This window comes from Streptopelia decaocto (genome assembly GCF_964273445.1).
Source record: "Streptopelia decaocto genome assembly, chromosome: 3".
NCBI classification, from domain to species: Eukaryota; Metazoa; Chordata; class Aves; order Columbiformes; family Columbidae; genus Streptopelia; species Streptopelia decaocto.
The window spans coordinates 32,706,884-32,727,423 of NC_138656.1; the positions used below are offsets into that span (position 1 = coordinate 32,706,884).

Consider the following 20,540-nt stretch of genomic DNA (forward strand, 5'->3'; position numbering starts at 1 on the left):
AACATGCCCCAGTTGTGCGATTTATTATCTCATGAAAAGACAGGAAGAGCAGCAAGTCCTTTTAGGAGAGGTTTTTTTCCAACAGCCGTATTTCTGCTAACCCATAAATAGATCAAGTTAATTCACTGTATTCAGTGGATATTCCCCAAGCATTCTTCCAGAATGTGGATGAAAACTTTTCCAGCTCAGCTTTCCTTCCATGAACAACATATTTTCCCCACATCCAGCATATTTTTCTTGAAACCACAGAAAGAGCAGGGACATGCTTTTTGCACAGTTTGACAGGCTGCAGGTTCCACCGTCAGCTACCACAAGTACTGAGGGGGCAGGGGAACAGTACGTGCAAACTCTGAGCACAAAAGGAATTAGTTGTTATTAAACTGCAAAATGTAGCACTGGCTGCTCACTCAAACCTAGCAGCTGCCCTGCCTGGCTCACAGAGGCCCAGCATACTCATTGCATTTAAGTAAAGATATCTCAGTCCTCCTCTCTCCTCTCCACATTTGTATAAACTGAGTTACAAGTGTCAGGATTAGCAGGCTGTAAGTGATCAATAATGCAGCAAACTCAGCATTCTTTTTCCAGAGAAAATCCCGGCAGGGGTGTCTTACACATACAATCAACAGCATGAACCTGATGGTACAACACACTGAGTAGACAAAAATTCATTAAATCCCAGCTGCTGATCAGTTTATTAAGTGAAGTATGAGGGTTAATTATCCTTGTAATTTTACCCTCACAGCTTCAACAGCTAAGTTTTATTTTCCATTTGTGCTTCTAAACCTTTTTCAGGTGGTTAGAAGGAAACCACGGCATGTAAAGGATTGTTTTAAAACAAATAGGTCGTTTTAAACATACACTGCATTTCAGGAAAACCAAACTGAATGCTGTCCAGTACAACCAATGTGACTTTAAAATTTACACACCAGTGGAAGCACGCTGGTGTAAAAGAAGTAGAACTGGCATTTTTGGACTACAAACCTCGCATGTCCTCTCATACCCTTCTGCCTGGACTAGGCCACTATCTTTAGGCAAAAAGATGCTCTTGTACATGTGATGAAAAGTAAAACATTTCGTAGACATCTGCATTACGTTTCAAGAATAACCACCTATATTTTTGTGCAATGTAACTGTAGCTAGGGCCTCACGGCCATAATTTTAGAAGAATTTAGCCAGCTCCCCTGAAATCAAAACAGGCACAAGCCTGTGGATCTTTGAAACTCTGACCCTTGTCTGCCTGATTTAAATCACCTTATCTATGCCAATAAATGCTGCCAAAGTCTGTCTGAGCTGAAGTCCCTAGCGTAAAATGAATGCATCCTACTGAATTTTAACTCCGTGTGCCTATGGAAATTCACAAACTTGTAGCATAGTAATCTATGCTCAACATACCTGAAGTAGAAACAAACATCACCTAAATTAGGGCCACAGGTGTGTGTAGAGAAACACAGAAACAAGTAACTCTAAAATGCCATAAATGGACCACACAGGCTGAATAAGGATGGATGACTGGAGTACAGGGAGAGGGAACAACTTCCAAACCTAAGTTTCGCTCAGGCAGTCTTTAAAAACTAGCATTCACATTAAACATTGTTTAAAAGGTCTTCATTTTACAAGGGTGGTTATTGAAGATATACAGGATTATTTCACCACTCTGTCATGGCTAGGTTAACACTTTAATACATTAAATAAAAATAACATTTTCTAGATGAACTCCTAAATTATGATTATGATAATAATTTCAGAAGTTAAAGTGTCACACACCTTCCCAAAATGAAAACATTGATCATGCACGCCGATGACCACATGAAGTTAATCTAATTCAGCCTTTAAAATCATTACAAGATAAAGATGCATACGGAGTTTCATTTAGATACAAGACTTTACATTTTAAAACATCCTGAAAAATATCCTAAAACTGCTTGCACTAAGATTAGCTCTTGTGGTGTAAGCAAGCCTTGAAGTATTTTCCTCTAAAACAAGTTTTCATCTACTGCCTTCAGAATGCAGGAAGAACCAGCTTTAATTACAGCTTAGGAAAAAGCAAGCCTTTACCCATCCATTTAAGGTAAAAGTAGAAACATTCTACTTAAATTGGTTTCTCATAATGTGAGACAACGACTCTAACAAGGAGATTAGCAAGCTATAAGAGTAAAATAATTAGACATGCCTTTTTGTGGAGATGACCAATTTGGTAGACAGTTTTTTATTATCTATAGTCTGTTGCAATAAGACAATCAGCTATAAATCCCAAGACTACATATTTTGTTCTCTCTACGCAACAGTTTACTCTGGTTCAGCTACCATGTTTTGTTAAAATATTGACTTCATATTTTATTTTAATATATGCTGATACACATTTTCCTGAGATTTTGGGCCATATGAGCAAGAATCACAAGTTATACAGTGCCACAGATTTACAATGTGAGTAGTTATTCAAGTAAGAGAGACTACATTTTCTTGAAGAGAGATTTTATTCTTCTGCAACATCAAAGCACTAAACACATAAGTATACAAGGACAAGTCTCTGGATCTGTACCCCAAATTTGGAGCAAATTGCAAAAGTTTGAATAGGTTTATTAAACACAGAACTATATTTTTGTTGCTAAAATCACTGGTCCTTGCATTTTATTTATAGGGAGTTTTTGTTTTGTTGGTGTTTTTTGTTTGTTGTCCCCCCTCAACCCCTCAGTTATATTCAACCATGTGAGAAAAAACAGTAGTAGTTTTGCTGTGGTGAAAGTATATCACAGAAGGATAGTAGAAAAGAGGATGGAAATATGGCTGACTGGTTAAGGTGGAGGAGTCAGAAGGCCAGAATGGATGAAGGACATTAAGGAGGTAAGTAATGGTGCAGCCTAAGGAGCATAAAATGGATGCAGAAAAATTAAGACAGGCAAGAGCACAGACACTGGGAGCCTTTCAGTATGCATACATCATTAAGTAGAATTAATCTCTAGAGATAAATTAGCTCATTCAACAGTCTAAAGACAGAATCCTTACAAATCCTTAACACCTTTATAGGAAAGCCTCTTTCTCTAGCCATCATTTGTCTTCACAGACTCTTGTAAAAGGAATAATTTTAATCACTTTTCAACATCTTTGAAACTATTCCTGCTGCACCAAAAGCAGCATCCATGCAGATCCAAGGTGATCAATGCTACCGAAACACTATTCCAATATAGTGAAATCTGAGCACACAGGGTATAAACCTGTAGTGGGCTCAGGCCAGACAAAATGTACCATGAAACAGCATCATTCAGAGTGGGAGAATTCTCAGAGCTTCATAGCAGCTGGTGACTCCTGGGGTTTTCTTCCCTCTTCTCCCATCACCATATAAAAGGTCTTACCATGCAACAGAATGAGAAACTCCTCCTCACATTTGTATTACTTATGTATTTGGTTGCCTGCTTTTATACAGGAACAGTTACATTTCAGCTCTTTCATGCTTTTAACATTTCAGAATAAGACAGACTTCAGCTTGCTGCTAATGGCTCATATGTAATGTCACAACCACTGGGACCTCCAAAATGCTAATCTTAGTCTTCAAAAGCAATAGCTAGGCAACCTGGCATTGAACTACACTTTGGTATGGCCTTGGTATTCTTCCCTCTGATAGTAACGATGACATATCTGCCTCGTGAGAGGAGGGTTCACATTACATTTACTGCTTTTTATATCAGAAGCACCAGTAAATTACTTCTCAAAAAGGGCAGTAAATTTTAGAAGTCCAATGCAACACATTATTTTAAGGCTATTCTGCTCAGGATCAGCACAGCAACTAAGTCCAAGATAGGTGAAAATTGCACATTACTACCTTTATGCTCATTCTGACTTGACGTTCTTTCCTGTATAATATGGATCTTACTAAATAATTTTTTACGTCGGCCTGAACTATAGATATGCATCAATAAAAGCCAACAAAGTGGGAGCTAAGTCAGCCACCGAACAGGTTTATTCTATTTGTAGTGCGGACATAAGCTTGAATTTATACAACAGTTTTGTCCTCAGTTCACAGCCCACATGGGGCACAGCACAACACTGCTACTCAAGAAAGTTCTGCTGTCACCCAGTGTCATCTTGTATTTATTGAGATGAGATTCCTCCTTTCCAAGAAAGAATGATTTCCACGTTTCAAATGTAAATGCATTCATTTTTGTGGGGCTTTGATACAGTCACCTTCCTGAAAGCACTTTTCCACCAAAGAAGATGCTTGTGCTTGTCACAACAGCATCTCTGGGAGCAGAATTTCAAAAACAGAGGTTGTAGCACAGCACAATTCTGCTACAGGGCTTGCTGTTCACAGAACAAACTTGTCTGCCCCTGCAATTTGTCATCACTTTTCTTCACTCTAATTTGAATATGACAGCAAGTAAATGGCAGGATGCTATTACTACCTCCCTAAGCCCATCAGTCAAGATCCAATTTCTCAATAATTACTATATATTTGTCAAAGAAGTCCTGCAAATGTTGATGCTCCAATCACCAGTTTGTATTATAAGAAAAGTTATGTTTCTTTAACTGTTGCAGGAAAACAACAAACACAATACACACAAAAGAAAAAACACACAAAACAACAATGACAAATAAAACACCAACCAAAACACCACCACACACTAAACCAAAACACTCAACACTGAGCTTCATATTAATATGGAGTTTTTTGACCCACTGTTCACCCCATGACAAATCCTGTTGAGGATCAGTCCTTCAAGTACAATACTTCTTGAAAACCAGAAGAGATTCTGGAATTGCGTTAGTATGGGAGAAGTCTTTATTGTCCAAACTCCATCTCCTCACTCTTGCAAAGAGACAATATTTAACCTGATTTTATAAATATTTAGTTCAACTTCTGTGTAATGAGCTAATCTGAATCCATAAGCAACATCTGACAGCCCAGTTACTCTTCTTTAAGAACTAAAGGTAAGCCAAAGGAGGAAGTACATCAAAAATGACAGTGCTGTCTCTACTATAGATAGTACAAAAGAAGAATCATTAAAAATACCTGAGCAATGCCTCTTCCAGAAATCATAAAATGAGATCATATTTTAGGACATCTGACATCCCCCAGACTTCTGCATTTATCACATTCTCTTCCAATATTACATTGCCCAGTTTAGAGTTTAATGTAGTCATCTGACATCACGCAAGACTAAGCGACCTTTGGAGGTAAAGTCATTATTCTCAGTCTTCTGTAGGGCTGCTTGACTGATCAGATGATATAACATTAATTATGTTTCCCAAGTCATATTTTGCAAGATACTTTGTCAGCAGTTGGATCACTCTGGACAAATCTCTCAGCCCTCAGAAAAAAAAAACCAAACAAACAAGGGATCAAAACAGCTTTTCTTTTAGAGAAAAGTCTATTGCAAGCTTCTAGGAGCTCTTCCTGTAAGTGCTTCTGTTCCTTAGTTACTAATGAACTCATGACTCCAGTAGCTCAAGAGCACCAGAGAAAGAAAACTTTCAGCATTCTCCTCGCTATTGAAAAGCAGCGAATGAGCTCCCACAAAAGGGGCTACTGGATTCAATGAGAAACTCCCTGGTGACATCAGCCAGCTGAGCTTTCTCTTAAGCTGCAGCACCTCAGCACTTCGAATGAGACCTTCAAGATAAACAGAAAGTCCCAGGACTTTGACAAAGGAAAATCTTGAAAACAGTGTCTCACCAGCTGTCTAACCATGGAGACCCTGCCATTCTGTCACTGGTTTAAGACTTCAAGTTTCATGACATCAGGCTTTTGAACTCAAAGCTGCAACAGCAAGCTCTCATCAGGCACTTACACCCCAGTCAATGCACAGAAGAGACACTCCTCCTCTGCCTGTTTCTTCTGAGATGTTGAGCCCAGACTGACAGCACATGTCCAGTCCTGAACAGTAACACTGCACTCTCAGTAACTTCCCAAAACACAAGATGACCCTATTCCATTTCATCCTCTGCCTGAGCAGCTCCTAACAGTATTTCAGCCCATCTAAAGAACAGCCTGAAAGAGCAAATGACACTCCTGTCATAGACAATAATATGTATAATTTTTTTTTGTATGGAGATATTTTTGTTGTTGTATTGGGGTTTTTTTATCGTTTGGTTTGCTTGGTGGTGTTTGTTGTTCTCCTTTTGTTTCTTTGTTTTAAACCACAGGTTTCCTCTTTGTTTACTGTACAACTCATGAATCCATATGCTTACAGCTGAAGCAGACACATATTTAGATTGACAGCCATTGTTACCAGAAAGTTATTTCAATTACAATGTTTGTCATCTGTTCTGGTAAACGTTTCCATCAGGGAGGTAGTATATGAGCCACTCAAACATGACAGAAGAAACTACTCAGCAACTATGCAAAGAGGCAGAAGAAATGAGTAAAATTCAAATGCAGCTAAAACTCCCGAACTGTTGCAGAGCAGAAAGCAATCCCACAATTTTAGTGGGAGACATAGTGTGCCAGCACTCACAAAAAATTAAATCATAGGTCTGCTGTATGAGGAGATTTTCCTGTGCATTGCAAATCTAGACACATGCTTTATGAAGTGCTCTTTAGAAGAGGGCTTTCATTGATGCAGTTATACAACACATCAGGCAAAACAGAATAAAGAGTTTAAATTGCATTTTTAGATAGATACAGAAGGTGTAGCACTAGAAATCCTATGGAAAGAACAAAGGCAAAGTTGAGCAGGGTTGTTGGAGCAGGGGAAGCTACAAGGCTGAAGATGAGAAGAGCGCTTCAGATCTACCCTGAGATTTAGAAACAAAGTGCAGCCTATGCTACTGGAAGAAGAACTTGACATTTAATTAAAAATGTTGTAATAACATGGAATAGTAGAATGGTTTGGGTTGGAATGGACCTTTAAAGATAATCTAGTTCTAATCCCCCTGCAGTGGGAATGATCATCTTCCACTAGACCAACCTGGCCTTGAACATTTTCCAGGGATGGGGCACCCACAGCTTCCCTGAGCAACCTGCTCCAGTGCCTCACCACCTTCATACTAAATTTCTTCCTTATATCCAACATAATTCTACCCTCTTTTAGTTTAAAACCATTACCCCTTGTCCTGTCACACTACAAGCCCTGGTAAAAAGTCTCTCCATCTTTACTATTCAGCCCTCATAACAGGGTCTCCCCAGATCCTTCTCTCCTCCAGGCTGAGGTACAGAAGCACTCTCAGCCTTTCTTCACAGGAGAGGTGCTTCAGCTCTCTGATCATTTTCCTGTCCCTCCTTTGCATCCACTCTAACAGGTCCATGTCTTTCTTGTCCTGGGGACCCCAGAGCTGGACACAGTACTCCAGGTGGGGTCTCACCAGACCCAAGTAGAAAAGCAGAATCATCTCCCTCAACCTGCTGGCTGTACTTCTTTTTATGCAACCCAGGATATGGTTGGCTTTCGGGCTGCAAGTGCACATTGTCAGCTCATGCCCAGTTCTTCTTCCACCAGTATCTCCAAGTCCTTCTCTGCAGGGCTGCTCTCAAATCCATTCATCAGCCAGTCTGTCCTGATATTGATGATTGCCCTGATCCAGGTGCAGGGCCTTGCACTTGGCCTTGTTGAACTTCATGAAGTTCACATGGGCCCATCTCTCAAGCCTGTCCAGATCCCTCTGGATGGCATCCCTTCCCTCAAGCAAATCAACTACACCACTTGGCTTGGTGTCATTTGCAAACTTGCTGAGGGTGTACTCAGTCCCACTATGTCACCAATAAAGACATTTAACAGTACTGGTCCTAATATAGACCCCTGAGGGACACCACTGTCATGTACAATCACAGTGGAGTTACAGGGACAACTGGGGATATACAGGGCTGAAAAAGTAGAGAAGATTTAGGGTGGAATTCAGATGCCTGATCGCAGGCACCTACTGTTCCTCTCAACATGCACGAGTGCCTTCTGCTGTCTCCTGCCACAGCCGCAGAGGTGCAGGTTTCCCCTGCACCCTACATCATATCTGTTAGTCCTTTCAGGGCACTATAGCACTAGATGCCTACCTCCGGGCAGCTGACTCATCCAGAAGGTCTCTGAACTGCTGAAGCAAAACAAAGCAAAGAACATCTGTCAAAGCCAGACTTTTGGCTCCTCTTGCTGTGGTTTAAAATGCAATTAGTTATGCTGGTTCTTCATGACATACTGAACCAAGTGCATTTAAAAGGATCTGTTTCTTATGCTTATAGCTGACTGGTTTCTCTTTAACGGCCGGCAACAGTCCAGTCCCAGAGTTGTCTGAGCAAAGATAGAGAGTCTGCAGTCCCACACAGCCAGGGAATTGCAACATTCGAGTTTCAAGAAAAAAACAGATTTCACAAAAAAAAAAAAAAAAGCAATCTTCATCACAACCTCAGAGACTAAACAAACATCACTTCATTGTAAATAACCTGTATTTTCACTAGGCAACAAAAATTCTATATCTTTTCAACCTTTCACAACGAAGTGTCCTCTAAGCATCCCACAACTTTTCAAATTACTATTTTAACAGTCACTCTTCTTAAAGAGCCATGGTGCTGGATCAGAAGACAAGGTGTACAGAGTTACCTATTTTTCCCATGATTACAAATCCTATAGCAATGTAAACCTAGTCACGTTTGTCATCCCATCACCACAATACCTGCAAAACAAACAACAAAGAACCAACGCACAAACCAAAAAACCCACACACTGAATCAGACACATTAACCTTCAGAGACATTTCTCCCACCAAATACATTCCATTCATACTTTTTTAAACAAACTTAGTTCTCCAGTTAACAAAAAAAATAATCACCACAAAGCTATTTAAAAAAACAATACACACAAAACTGAAAACTCCAGTATATCATTTCATGGGTTTTACATCTACTGTTTAGAGATCGCTGGAGAAAAAAGCAATCAAACCTGTATAGCTTTTGCAGTTCTACTTGAGGGCAGTAGTTTATTTTGGTTTTAACTAATGTGAATTAACTACCTCAGTAGCTTATTGTCACAGTGGCTCAAGGTCCACTGTCCCATTGCTCCTTCCCACCTCCCCATCCCCTTGCCAAGGTAATGATATGTAATACTTTCACAAATTGCTAGTATTTTCACTAACAGTTACGGCACATTTGAAAACAGAGCATACAAGAGGAGTTCTGCCAGTGAAGCTCATTTCCAGACATAATCCGTCTTCCTTTCAAATATTAAATAAAAAACAATGCAGAGGTACACTTTTGCATAACACAATGACAGGACAGAAGCTCTACAATAACATCCTTGTAGTATTGTATCATATACAGTAGACTTCTCATTCACTTTGTCGGATGTAGTGTGGCGTTTTACAGGCTGCATATAATCTTATACTTTTCAGCATTCAACTGACATGGCCGTGAAGTGTTAAATTCCAAGGGCTTGATTTGTCAAAAACAAGACAGGAGCAATGTTGCATAAAGGCTAGAGTCCTAACCCAATATGGAGAAACATTAAAGCGAACAAGAAAAGTAATAAGACAAATGAAAGAGGTGTATTGAGGTGCCACACAGGGACTGCACTCTGGTAATGAGAAACAAATAAATAGCGCGGGTTGACAAACAAGGATCAAATCAACATGCCTGAAGTTATGCACAAATTGGATGATCATTTTATTTCATCCCAAGTTTGAGGGGAAAATCTTGCTGTCCCTGGACACCAAAATCAATAGGGGGTACAAGCTATTATAGAAGTCTGGCATAACACTACTGCAGCAGCATCCTCAGAGCTGTGTTCCTAAGCAGAGAGATCCAAAAGACATTACCACTCCCAGAGACCACCCAAACATGGAATGTGTATTCCTGCCTTCATCCTACCTTGCATGTCTTTTTCCTTCTACCTTCTTTTAAAACAGAACTCAGAAAAGTTTAGTTTTCCTGTACAGGGCTGCTTTTCGTTCTGGCTATGCTCCTGAAAGCCTCTAAGCAAAAGACAATTTAAAGCATCATCTCAACTTGACAACAGCCTGCTGTATTTGTGAGGCCTGGGTAGCTAAGCTGAATGGTACAGTCATCCTTCTCCAGAAGTGATGTTACAAGCATCAGCCAACAGCCAATGTAAGTGCACTACAATGTTCACTTTCACTTCTGCACAATTTTACATTTGCTTTTATTTGCCGAGGCCAATTTAGCTTCATGAAGGCAAAAATAAAACAGCTCCAACCTGAAATCTAAATTTTCTGCTTTTTCATTCTCTGAGGACAGTCATCACCACCTTCTACAATATTTAAAATTACAGTCAGAGAGAAATCATCTAGTTGCAGGACACTGGAATGAAATCCATTAAAAGCAAGCTTTCATTAATATATTAGTTTACATTAACTTTTTTTTTATCTTTAATACATGACTAATGCTTTGAGAGCATTCCATAGGACTAAGCAGACTGAAAAATTTAAATCAAATAATTCCAAACAATTCCAAACAATTCTTAGCTGTTCAGCATTGCATTGTAACATTATTTTACCATCTTTGACTCAAATGATTTTGAAGGTCAATAACACTCTCCCCTCCTCCCCTTTTACACAAATAAAAGTACCTGTCAGATTTATCCAGAATGGATTTACTTACCAGTTTTCCTGCAGTCCCTCTCAGCCAGGCAAGCAGACTACAGAAATGCAGGCAAGTCAAGTTGAATCACAGACTTTCCTTACTCTAGGACAGCAAAGCAACTTATGAACCACAATATTACCATAGGAACCAGATCAGGCATTTCCTCAAATCTGAATTAGTCTACCACAATATCACTTCCAAAAAGAAAACTGAAGTTTCTTCATTTCAGAAGCATAGCAGAATGAAAGTATTAAGAGAAATTACTATTATTGTTAAAGCAAACAAATGGGTAACCAAGACACATAGACTCTGGGAGTTCCGTCTTCTTCTGGTTCCCCAAGATGTCAATAGTTTCAGTTCTCTGAAGTTAGTACGATGACAGATGCATGTGTAAATGACACAAAAGCTAATAAAATTAAAAATCCTTCTGCATGCTTAATCCTGAGATCTTGCTTCAGTCCACCCTTTCCTTGAGCTCAGAGAATTTTGCAGTTCAAGAAATTTAGTAAAAAACAATCCTCAAACACTTATTTCAGTACTCAATATTGGGCCAGTTTATCAGTCATTCTATACCACAAGTCCCTCAAACAAGGGAGGCAGCAATTTTCCCAGTTCCCTCTTTGAGTATCTGGATTGGATAAAATACGAGTAAGCAGCCCGCAACCTATTTCAGTATCATGCATCTATCAGCTCACCATTTTCCCTATTCCTTTACATTCTTACCTCCATTGCATTAAACTTGTATACATAATATTCAGATGCTAATACTCAGTCCCTCTTCTGTCCAGAGGTCCTGGCACTCCCTGCACAAGTTGAATCAGCAGCAGAGGGTGTATACATTAGTTCTGCAAGGCAATCCCAGATACTACAGTGCTTCTGTCTCCCAACAGTAGCACAGAGGAACTCTTATGCAGCCTCTAGTTTTTCAGAAGTTTATTCCTACCTGATCTTCAGGCCACTTCTAGCAGGCTTTGATCTCCACCAGTTCAAATCTCACAATATAATTTTGTCAATACACGGGAAATCAATGTATTTTCTTCATTCAGAATCCTTACCAGCCCAAGGGCTGGATCTTCTTCCTTTACTTCTGGCAGATATCACAGCCTTCAGCCCTGCATGTCTGCTGTGGCAACAGCCAGTTTCAAAGACAGTCACAACTCTCCACAGAAATCAGGCTGCCTCCTGCTCAATTCTTCCTTTCCATCCTGTCGTAGAGCTATATGGAGCTAATGAGGTTTGTGGCTTAAGCTACAGAATTGAAGTGTGATTATGTTGATATTAAAGGTGAGTGGACTCACATTTCTTCCCACCCCTCTATAGGGAGACCTTAAAAAAGAAAGGAGAAAAGTAAGCAACAGAGGAAGACTGCTGTTCAGACAGCAAACACACTGGTTTTCAGAAAGCAAGAGATATGATAAAGCCCAAGAACAAGGTGAAACAACTTCAGAAGCCAAGCAAAGAAAAACCTATAGAGATCTTCTCAAGAAAGCTGCCCAGCCTGGACAAATGGGAACACAGAAGGGTGAGCTACTCCTATGGTCAAGTCTCTAACCTTTGTCAAAATGAATATTTTAAATTGTGCACCTCCATTTCCAATTTTCAAAGCAGTGAGGGAAGCAGTGACCATGCAGTAATAAAGCTGAAAATGGACAGGTCACTTAAAAGGAATTAAAATCATTCCATTAGTTCCGTGTTAGTAGTTTCACAGCCACATATTTCCCATCCGACATTAACCTTAAATCAAGCAGCACTTGTAGAAAGATAATAGATTCACACAGAACAGGCTAAAGAAAAAAAACTTGGTTGCTTAAACAGCAGTGGCTTTATGTCACATCTCTTTTTCTGAGGAGAAGTTTGCTCTCTAAACAAACTTGCCCTGCAAGGGATTTTTATGTTTTACATCTCAGTTCATCCGTAAGACACAATTCTGGAGCAGAGAGTCATCTTACAGCATAACTATCAGCATTTGAAACAGCATTAACCAGCTCTGCTGTTGAAAGATGTGCTTTCTCTGTCTCCAGAGAAAGGCTGTGATTTCCTCCCCCTTCCATCACTCCCCTCTTCTCCTTATGCCACCATAAGGACTTCTGCCATCAACACTGTGAGCCAGACAGGCAAACTCTCCAGGGTAAAATTAAGTAGGCAAAACGTTTAAGAGGATAAGAGTTGCTGTGAAACAGAGACAAGCAAAAGCAGCACAGCTCACAGCGAGGCATAAGAACAATCTTAATTATCCAACATATTCAAAATAAGGAGCCTGAAATGAAGCCCACTACCTGTATAAAAACATTAAGCTAGCAGCCCAATGTCTATTATTCATATAGAAGCAAAAACTTGAGGATTTCAGCTGTTGGAGAAATAGCCCTTAAGGTCTCTTTGTCTATGCTCATTACTAGATGACTCATGATTTTTCACCTTTTGCCACTAGGAATGTTACATGGCAAACACTGTGACCTTGAGGCCAGAAGGAACTATGATAATAATCTAATCAATTCCCTGCATAGCACCTTTCAGGGCCCCATATTAACTTCTGCATCTATCTCACACATGCTAGCTTAACCAGAAAATACCACTCAGATGTATATCTAATCTTGACTTGAAGACTCCAAGTGACAGAGAGCCCACTGCACCCTTCAGCAAGCTGCCGCTGTGGTTAATTACGCTGAGTACTGAATTCCACACTTAATTCTCATCTGAGTTGAATCATCGATGCAAATAGTTTTTTTTAAAAGGAATTATCTTGCAAAACATGAAGTATCTTACAGTAGTTTTAATAAAATGGGACTGATGTAATGAAAATACATCTGATTCAACTTTCCCCAGCTAAACAGGTTGGTTACTATTTGTGGCATCAAATAATTTTTCAGCCTTTTCACAACACTGTTGGATGACTATCAGACTGAACAGCTAATAGTCACTAGTAAAAACAAACAAATTGAATTTTTCATAGTACTGCTACCATATGGTAGTATGCTAACACTGCTCTGGAGCCCTGTGCAGAGGAGGCCAGATTCCTCCACCCCACCACTGTAAAGACCAAGCTGGGTTCTGACAAAGGAGCTTGTTTTCCTTTAGCCCCAGCCATCACAGACTTTTCAGATATTTTAACCTTCATTTACATTTTTTAAACTGTTGGTTTCTACTTGTTGCCATCAGCTTCCTTACCTTTCTGTTATACATCATTGCTAGAGTAATTTTAGCCACCGCTTCCATTTCTTACAAGAATGGTTTAAGTTGTTACAGAAGATGATTACACAGCTTGAGGTATTTGGGGATACTATCAGCATCTTGAACATGTCAAAGTTAAAAGTGTTTGTGTTTTTTATATAATGATTTTTCCTTTCACATAATTTGTACTCTTTCAGCTTTGCAGCTGCAGATGGTAGCTTACAGTTCTTTCTACTTTTCCAATTAGAAGAGGGAATGGATTGGGTAAACAAGTCAAAATCTGTAGATGGAAGTTCTGCAGTATCATGGCTGCACATCACATCTGCTTCTGGAGATTGGTAAAAGCTTTCATGCCTGACTACCTTGCCCAAAAAACAAGTTTGTTCCTTGCAGCTAGCAAAGTGGCACACCAATATACTACAGACAACAGTTCTTCCACCTCAGGCATCCTTTTGCTTTAGCAGCATTGATTTTGAGGACAGAAAGTTCACTGAAACATTGAAGTTTAAAATAAGTAAATTAGCCACTGTATGGGAAAATTCTGCTCAAACATCACACCAGACACATGCACACACGTGTGCATACACACCCCCTCCCCTTTTACACCCTTCCAAAGCACACAGAGAATACAGCATTAGATGTCCCTTGCCTTTTTTCTTTCTTGTTGCCTTCTTCCTCTCCCTCTTACTGACTGTACCTGGAGTTCAGGAAGACAGGACTTTTCCCACTGTATTCAGCATTGGTGAGGCTTCACCAAGAGCACTGTGTGTGGTTCTGGTCCCACAATTTAAGAAGGATGTGAAGGTCCTTGAATGCATCCAGAGAAGGGCAACAAAGCTGGTGACAGGACTGGAAGGAATGTCCTGTGAGGGGCAGCTGAGGACTTTGGGCTTGTCTAGTTTGGAGAAGAGGCTGAGGGGCAACCTCACTGCTCTCTACAGCCTCCTGAGGAGGGGAAGCTCAGCAGGAGAAGCTGAGCTCTTCTCCCTGGTATCGAGTAGCAGGATGCATGGGAATGGCACAAACCTATAAACCTATACCAGGCGAGGATCATGCTGGACATTAGGAGGCATTTATTTACTGAGAAGGTGGTCAAACACTAGAATAGGCTTCCTAGAGAGGTGGCAGATGCCCCAAGCCTGACAGCATTTAAGAGGCATTCAGACATTGCCCTTAATAACATGTTTTTACTCTCAGTCAAGCAGTCAGACTAGATGATTATTGTACATCCCTTCCAACTGAAATATTCTATTCTAAAGCACAGGACCATAAGTGGATTCACAGTTTGGAAGCATTAATAGCTCCATTCACTTTCTAACTTCAATAACTGTATTCTGCCCAAATTTGTCAGCCTTATTATCCTCCTTTCTTATACATACACCCACATATAATATTGCAATTCGTTTTTACTTTGTATGTTATGAAAATGGAGCAAATCTCAACTTTAAGATTAGTATCTCCACAGCTGTCTTATACACTCTTGCAGTTTTATTAGAAGAGCACCTTTTGAAAGAAACTCACTACCACAGATTCTCTCTATACATCTTATTACTCTGTCAGCTGTAAAAAGGCTGAATGGAATCATCAATATTCCTTTAAAGCAAACCAACAACAAAATACACAAAATAAACCTAGTTATTCTTTATCACTAGTAATAAAATCACAAATTTTAAAACCTATGAAGGCCTAGTCAGTAGATCATATAGACCTTTAAGACTGACATGTGGTATATAGATACTGCAGAATATGCTGCAATTATGATTATACCTTAGTGAGCCAAATATTCTTTATATCCATGTAGAACCAAAAGTGCTACATGGAAAGGAAAGAAAGGTCAGCTTTTATTATATTCTTAAACCCTACAGCCAAAATCATGCTAGAAAGGGCAGGTACATGAAAAACCTTGTGCTCCAACCACCTGCAGGAACAGCTTCTCTTCAAGTTATTGTAAGGTGCATTCTCCTCCTTTACAATAACCAAGATTTATTCAGATCTTGTGAATAAATCTTTGTGCATGCAAACCTCTCTCAACATCCTTTACATAACAGTTACCAATTATTAAAATAAGTCAGTCATTAATTCATTAACATTTCAACCTTCGCATTTCTTATCTTCAAGAGGAAGGCTCATTTAGCTATATAGTTTAAAGGAAGAAAGAAAAACAAAAGATTTAAAAAAGGATGTTTTTATTAGCTTTAAAAAAAGCCTAAAACCCCCACACAACACCAATACTCATCAGTACAACCTAATGGGGCCCCGGATGAATACAGAATCTCACTAGGCTGCCCACTATATAAACTAGTGTTTCGGGGAGGGGGTGGAAAAAAAAAAAAATCCTTAAAACTTCATTCTTAACTAGATTTGTTCTGAAGTAGCCATTTTATGGAATTCAAGGATAGAAACAACACAACCAAATAAGGCAGTTAGTCACTATACGGAGGACAGGAAGACAACCCTGGCGAGAGTTGGGACATGCTCTCTGGAGGGGCCCTTTAGATAAGCAGCCTGGGGAACCAGACAAACACACAGCAGACTGGCCAGCTCGTCTGCTTTGTTTCTATGAAAACTTTTAATGGAAAGGACACTAACCTGCAAAACATTTCCCTCGTCAGATTACTTGGACCAGAAATGGTCAAAAACTTAAGAAGGCATTGGGATGGAAGAAGAGACAGATGAGAGGGAACAGAAGGCTAAAGAGAAAGTGATTTAGTCAAGATCAAAGTAGGATGACACTTTCCATTCCCAACTGTTCAAATAGTTTATTTTCCAGTTTGAATCATAAAACTAAATAAAAGATGAGTATTGCAAAATAAGCACAAAACAGTCAGCTCAGAATGGTATTAGAAGTTGAATATTTCCATGTTGGCTGCCTGTCATCCCATACTTGACAGTGTTCCAAGTTTGCTATGAATTTGCTATGAAATTATCTTCTCATTTCCCAGTGACATAACCTGCTGCCCATGCTGCCTTTCAAGAAAACACTTTTCTTCTGTGCTGATCCCAGCTGTCCATTGAGCAGGATAGAGACACTTTGAACAGTGTAATAAATCTGTTTATTTCCAGAGCTTGATTTCGCTCCAAATATTTCCAGCATGACAAAAACAGGGGAAAGAGAGAAGAATAAGAACAGCTATAAATTAAAAACAAACAAAAATATGCCAGAGGCCATAAAGTAGCATCAACTCAGAATTTGGGGACAAGAGAAAGTATTTGGAATGCAGTATTTTTACACAAGTTCTTTCTAGCACACCAACTGGATATTTAGTTTCTCTTGATCAGCCATTACACAGACTCTCTCTCCCTCCCCTTCTCTGAAGTACAGGCATGTTCATGAATTACTTGAACATATGAATTTCCTTTAAAGCTTTATTTAAGCTTTCTGCCAAGCAGCTCAGATAGAACAGCAAAGCCAAGACTGAAGAAGACTAAGTCTTTCTGTTGAAGAAAAACCCATAGGGTCTTTTCAAAGACAACAGGGGATAGCACACAGCAAATATTAAAGCCAGGCTGTGAACCAAGTTGCTGGTTCCAAGGTGAACTCTACAAGCAAAGAGCAATACAAGGGACAGACATGAAGGAAACCAATTATTGAAAGCTTGAGCAAGTATAAATTTAACCTTATGAACTATAAAGGATGTTTACATTAGCTTTGTTCTCTCCGTACTACAGCTTTAAACTCCCTAAGTAGTATGTGCAGCACTGACAGCTTAGCTTGTTATTAAGTGCCTGCCTCTAAAGAGTATATTGTTTAACAATACAAACGGTCTCATTGATTAAGATGTCTACCGTGCAGCTGCAACCCCTCCTCCCCTTGCAGTCAATTTTACAGGAACTGAGAACACTTTTAGAAAAACAGTCCTTCAACCCTGACTCAATATGAAAAGGGATTTGTACCCTACTGCTTTCTCTAGCTATTACAGGTATTTCTAAGGCACCTATTGTATTAGTGTCCAAGCACACAGACTTGGTAATCAAATGCACACAGAAAAAAACCTCATCACTACCACTGCTTCCACAAAACAGGTATTTGGAGGGGGTTATCTTACTGCATGGACTATAGCAGCATGCACATGTGTCCATCCTACCTTGTTATTAATAGAAAGTAGGAGTGGTTGTCACCCTCTCTACAAAAATGCAATACAATGCTATTCACTATTCAGTAATTAAAACATATGCTACAGGAATGTTAATCATCTAACTCAGACTCCCTAAAATGAAGTAAGATATTGAAAGTTTACAACTTTAAATCGGTCTGTGTAAGATAGTCAAGTAAAAAAAGCAAACACACCCCCAAGCCCAAACTTGGACACTTAATTTATCAGCCACAAGATGTTCCACCAGACTTGCACAGCGGCCACAGAGACACATTTAACATAAGTCTTGAGCCACCCCTGTTTCTTCCTTCTACCTGACTATTACATTCTTAGAACAAAACCTTTATCTGCAAGTGTAAGCACTATGAAAGATGAAAACTCTAACAAAGAACAACAGCTTGTGAATGAGCCAGAAGTTTCAGTTCAGTCAGACTCCTTATCACCAACAACCACTGTCCTGCATGGCACATCTCACTTGGTTGCTCAGACTAAACCATGAATGCTACAGCAATGTGGACAGTTTGTTACACATCTTCTCCTCCTTTCCCGTGTACAGAAATTAAAGCCTTGTCCCCAAAGAGGACCTCAACTAGTTTTTGCAGCTCAAAGCATGTACTTCCCACCTATCCTCACACAGTTCTCTGTTGAGAACAAGAAATATTTTATCCTGGACAGGTTTTGAAAGAGTTTCCTCATAGCACACCACCTGCCCTCATCACAGAAAAATAAACAAACAAAAAAAAGCACAAACCACACAAACACACACAAAAATCACACCACAACACCACCACAAACACACACACACACACCACAACACAAAAAACACACCACCAAACAACCAAAGCCCCTCCTTATTATCCTCCCTCCTGGAAAACAGCATACTGGAACATCACTATAAAGATCCAAACAAGAGACTGCTGTTCACATTTGGAAAGCCTGTGACACCCTTTTGACAAAACCAAGCAGAAGTGGTGAAAGCTGCACTAACTCAAGGCATCTTTTACAGAAGAGTAACAATCTGCAATGGTAACAGCTTCCTCTAAAATTAATATGTAAGCAAAGAGATCGATCCATGTAATCATTTGCCCATTTCCCTACTCATACAATGTTTCATTGCTGGTGCAATCACATAAAGGACTACAAGTCAAATCAGGTGATTTTAAGTCTATTGTATGGAGAGTTATCAGATCTTTGCATCTTGAAAAGAACTTTTAAATAGCAAAACACCACATGGAAACTCAGGTCCTAGTTAATTAAGAGGGATGAAGAGTGGCAGAGTGGGGAAGAAGGCAGGAGTGAGGAGCAAGAGGAAAGCTTCCTTGAATCATTACAGGATGTCCCAACACTCATTTACTGTAAGCAGCAAGGAAGTAGGAAAACAGATTAGGAAATACAGAGTTCTTTGGTTGCTCTATGACCCATCTGCATGGATGGGTATATACAAGTAAATAAATAGATAAATATTTTTCTCCAGTCACAGGGACAGCTCTAGGTGGCCCTGTTTAAGCAGGGAGGTTGGACCAGATGACATCCAGAGGTCCCTTACAACCTCAGCCATTCGAGATTCCAGCTCCAAGACACTAATGTTGCTTAGACATTAAAACAAATAAGAAATCAAGAAACGCATTTTCAAATGCCAGCTTTGTTTACTGCAATTCACAACCATGTTTACTGTTGCAAGGCCATCAAGAGCGCAAACTATAAAGCTAACATTCTTTTATCCATACATCTCATTAGGAATAGAAACAGTTTTATTCTAGAAAGCTTTAATAGCCTCATTCATTACCACCAGGTAACAAACTAATTCAGAGCATACGGAATTATTCTACAGAAATCTTTTAATGCAAGTTTATCCTTTAACTGACAATAGCTACCCCTTGGAACTCCATAGGAAGCTAAACCAAATGAGACCAGATGCAGTTTTTCTAAAAGTTTTGTGTGTCAGCTTTTAGCTTGATTCAACTACTAATCAATACAGGAGTGCTGACATACAGGCTTAAAGTGCATCTATCGCAACACTAAATGTGTTGGAACCTAATCTTCTGAAATACAAAGGTGGTCAGAAACATCCCGTTAAAACAGTATGTGAATGTCTTCCATACCATCTCTGTTAGGCTTTGTATTTCATTTAGAGAAGTCATACATATTAAGGATTTGGGGCTTTTTGAAAGAAGTCCATTACAAATACATCTTAATTTATTTGATGTGCAATTTATAGCTATGCAGCATTACTGTAAACAGCCTATAACAGCTTCCTGGGTGCTCTTTTGTTTGTTTTTGGTTTTGTTGGGTTTTTTGTTTGTTTACTAGTTTGTTTTCCCCTCCCCAGTGTGTCCTCTGCTTGCAATGTCACAGAGTTTTAAAGGAATGGGATCCTTTCGTTATTCTTAGAATGATGCATTTCAAATGGTGTTTGATGAATTTTTCTTCATTACGATCGGTAAAGGAGAAGGGCAATAGATTAGAAGATGCCACAGCATCTGACAAAAGACCACTAGCTATTTCAAATGATTCAGATCAAATACTGTATCTTTAACCTTCCCGTCTCAGGGGATAAAAATTAAAGGCCTCATTCGTTCTCTGTAATTGGCTTTGTAAAGCAGAAAATTTTTATTTGTGAGGAAAGCATTGGAAGGATGAAGATGGAAATTGACCTAATTGAATATCATTGATCCACTGATACAGGGCTGTATCTTTTATTTTTAACCAATGCACAGCTGTACCAATATCCACACCACTTTTAAAAGTGACTTAAGTGGAAGTGT

The 20,540-nt window shown here is 39.4% G+C and overlaps 1 protein-coding gene across 1 annotated transcript in view; it reads right to left on the bottom strand.

Moving 5' to 3' along the window:
- The window catches only part of GLP1R (glucagon like peptide 1 receptor), a 90,061-nt gene that overhangs the window by 60,576 nt on the left and 8,945 nt on the right, over positions 1-20,540 (bottom strand). The window lies entirely within an intron of this gene.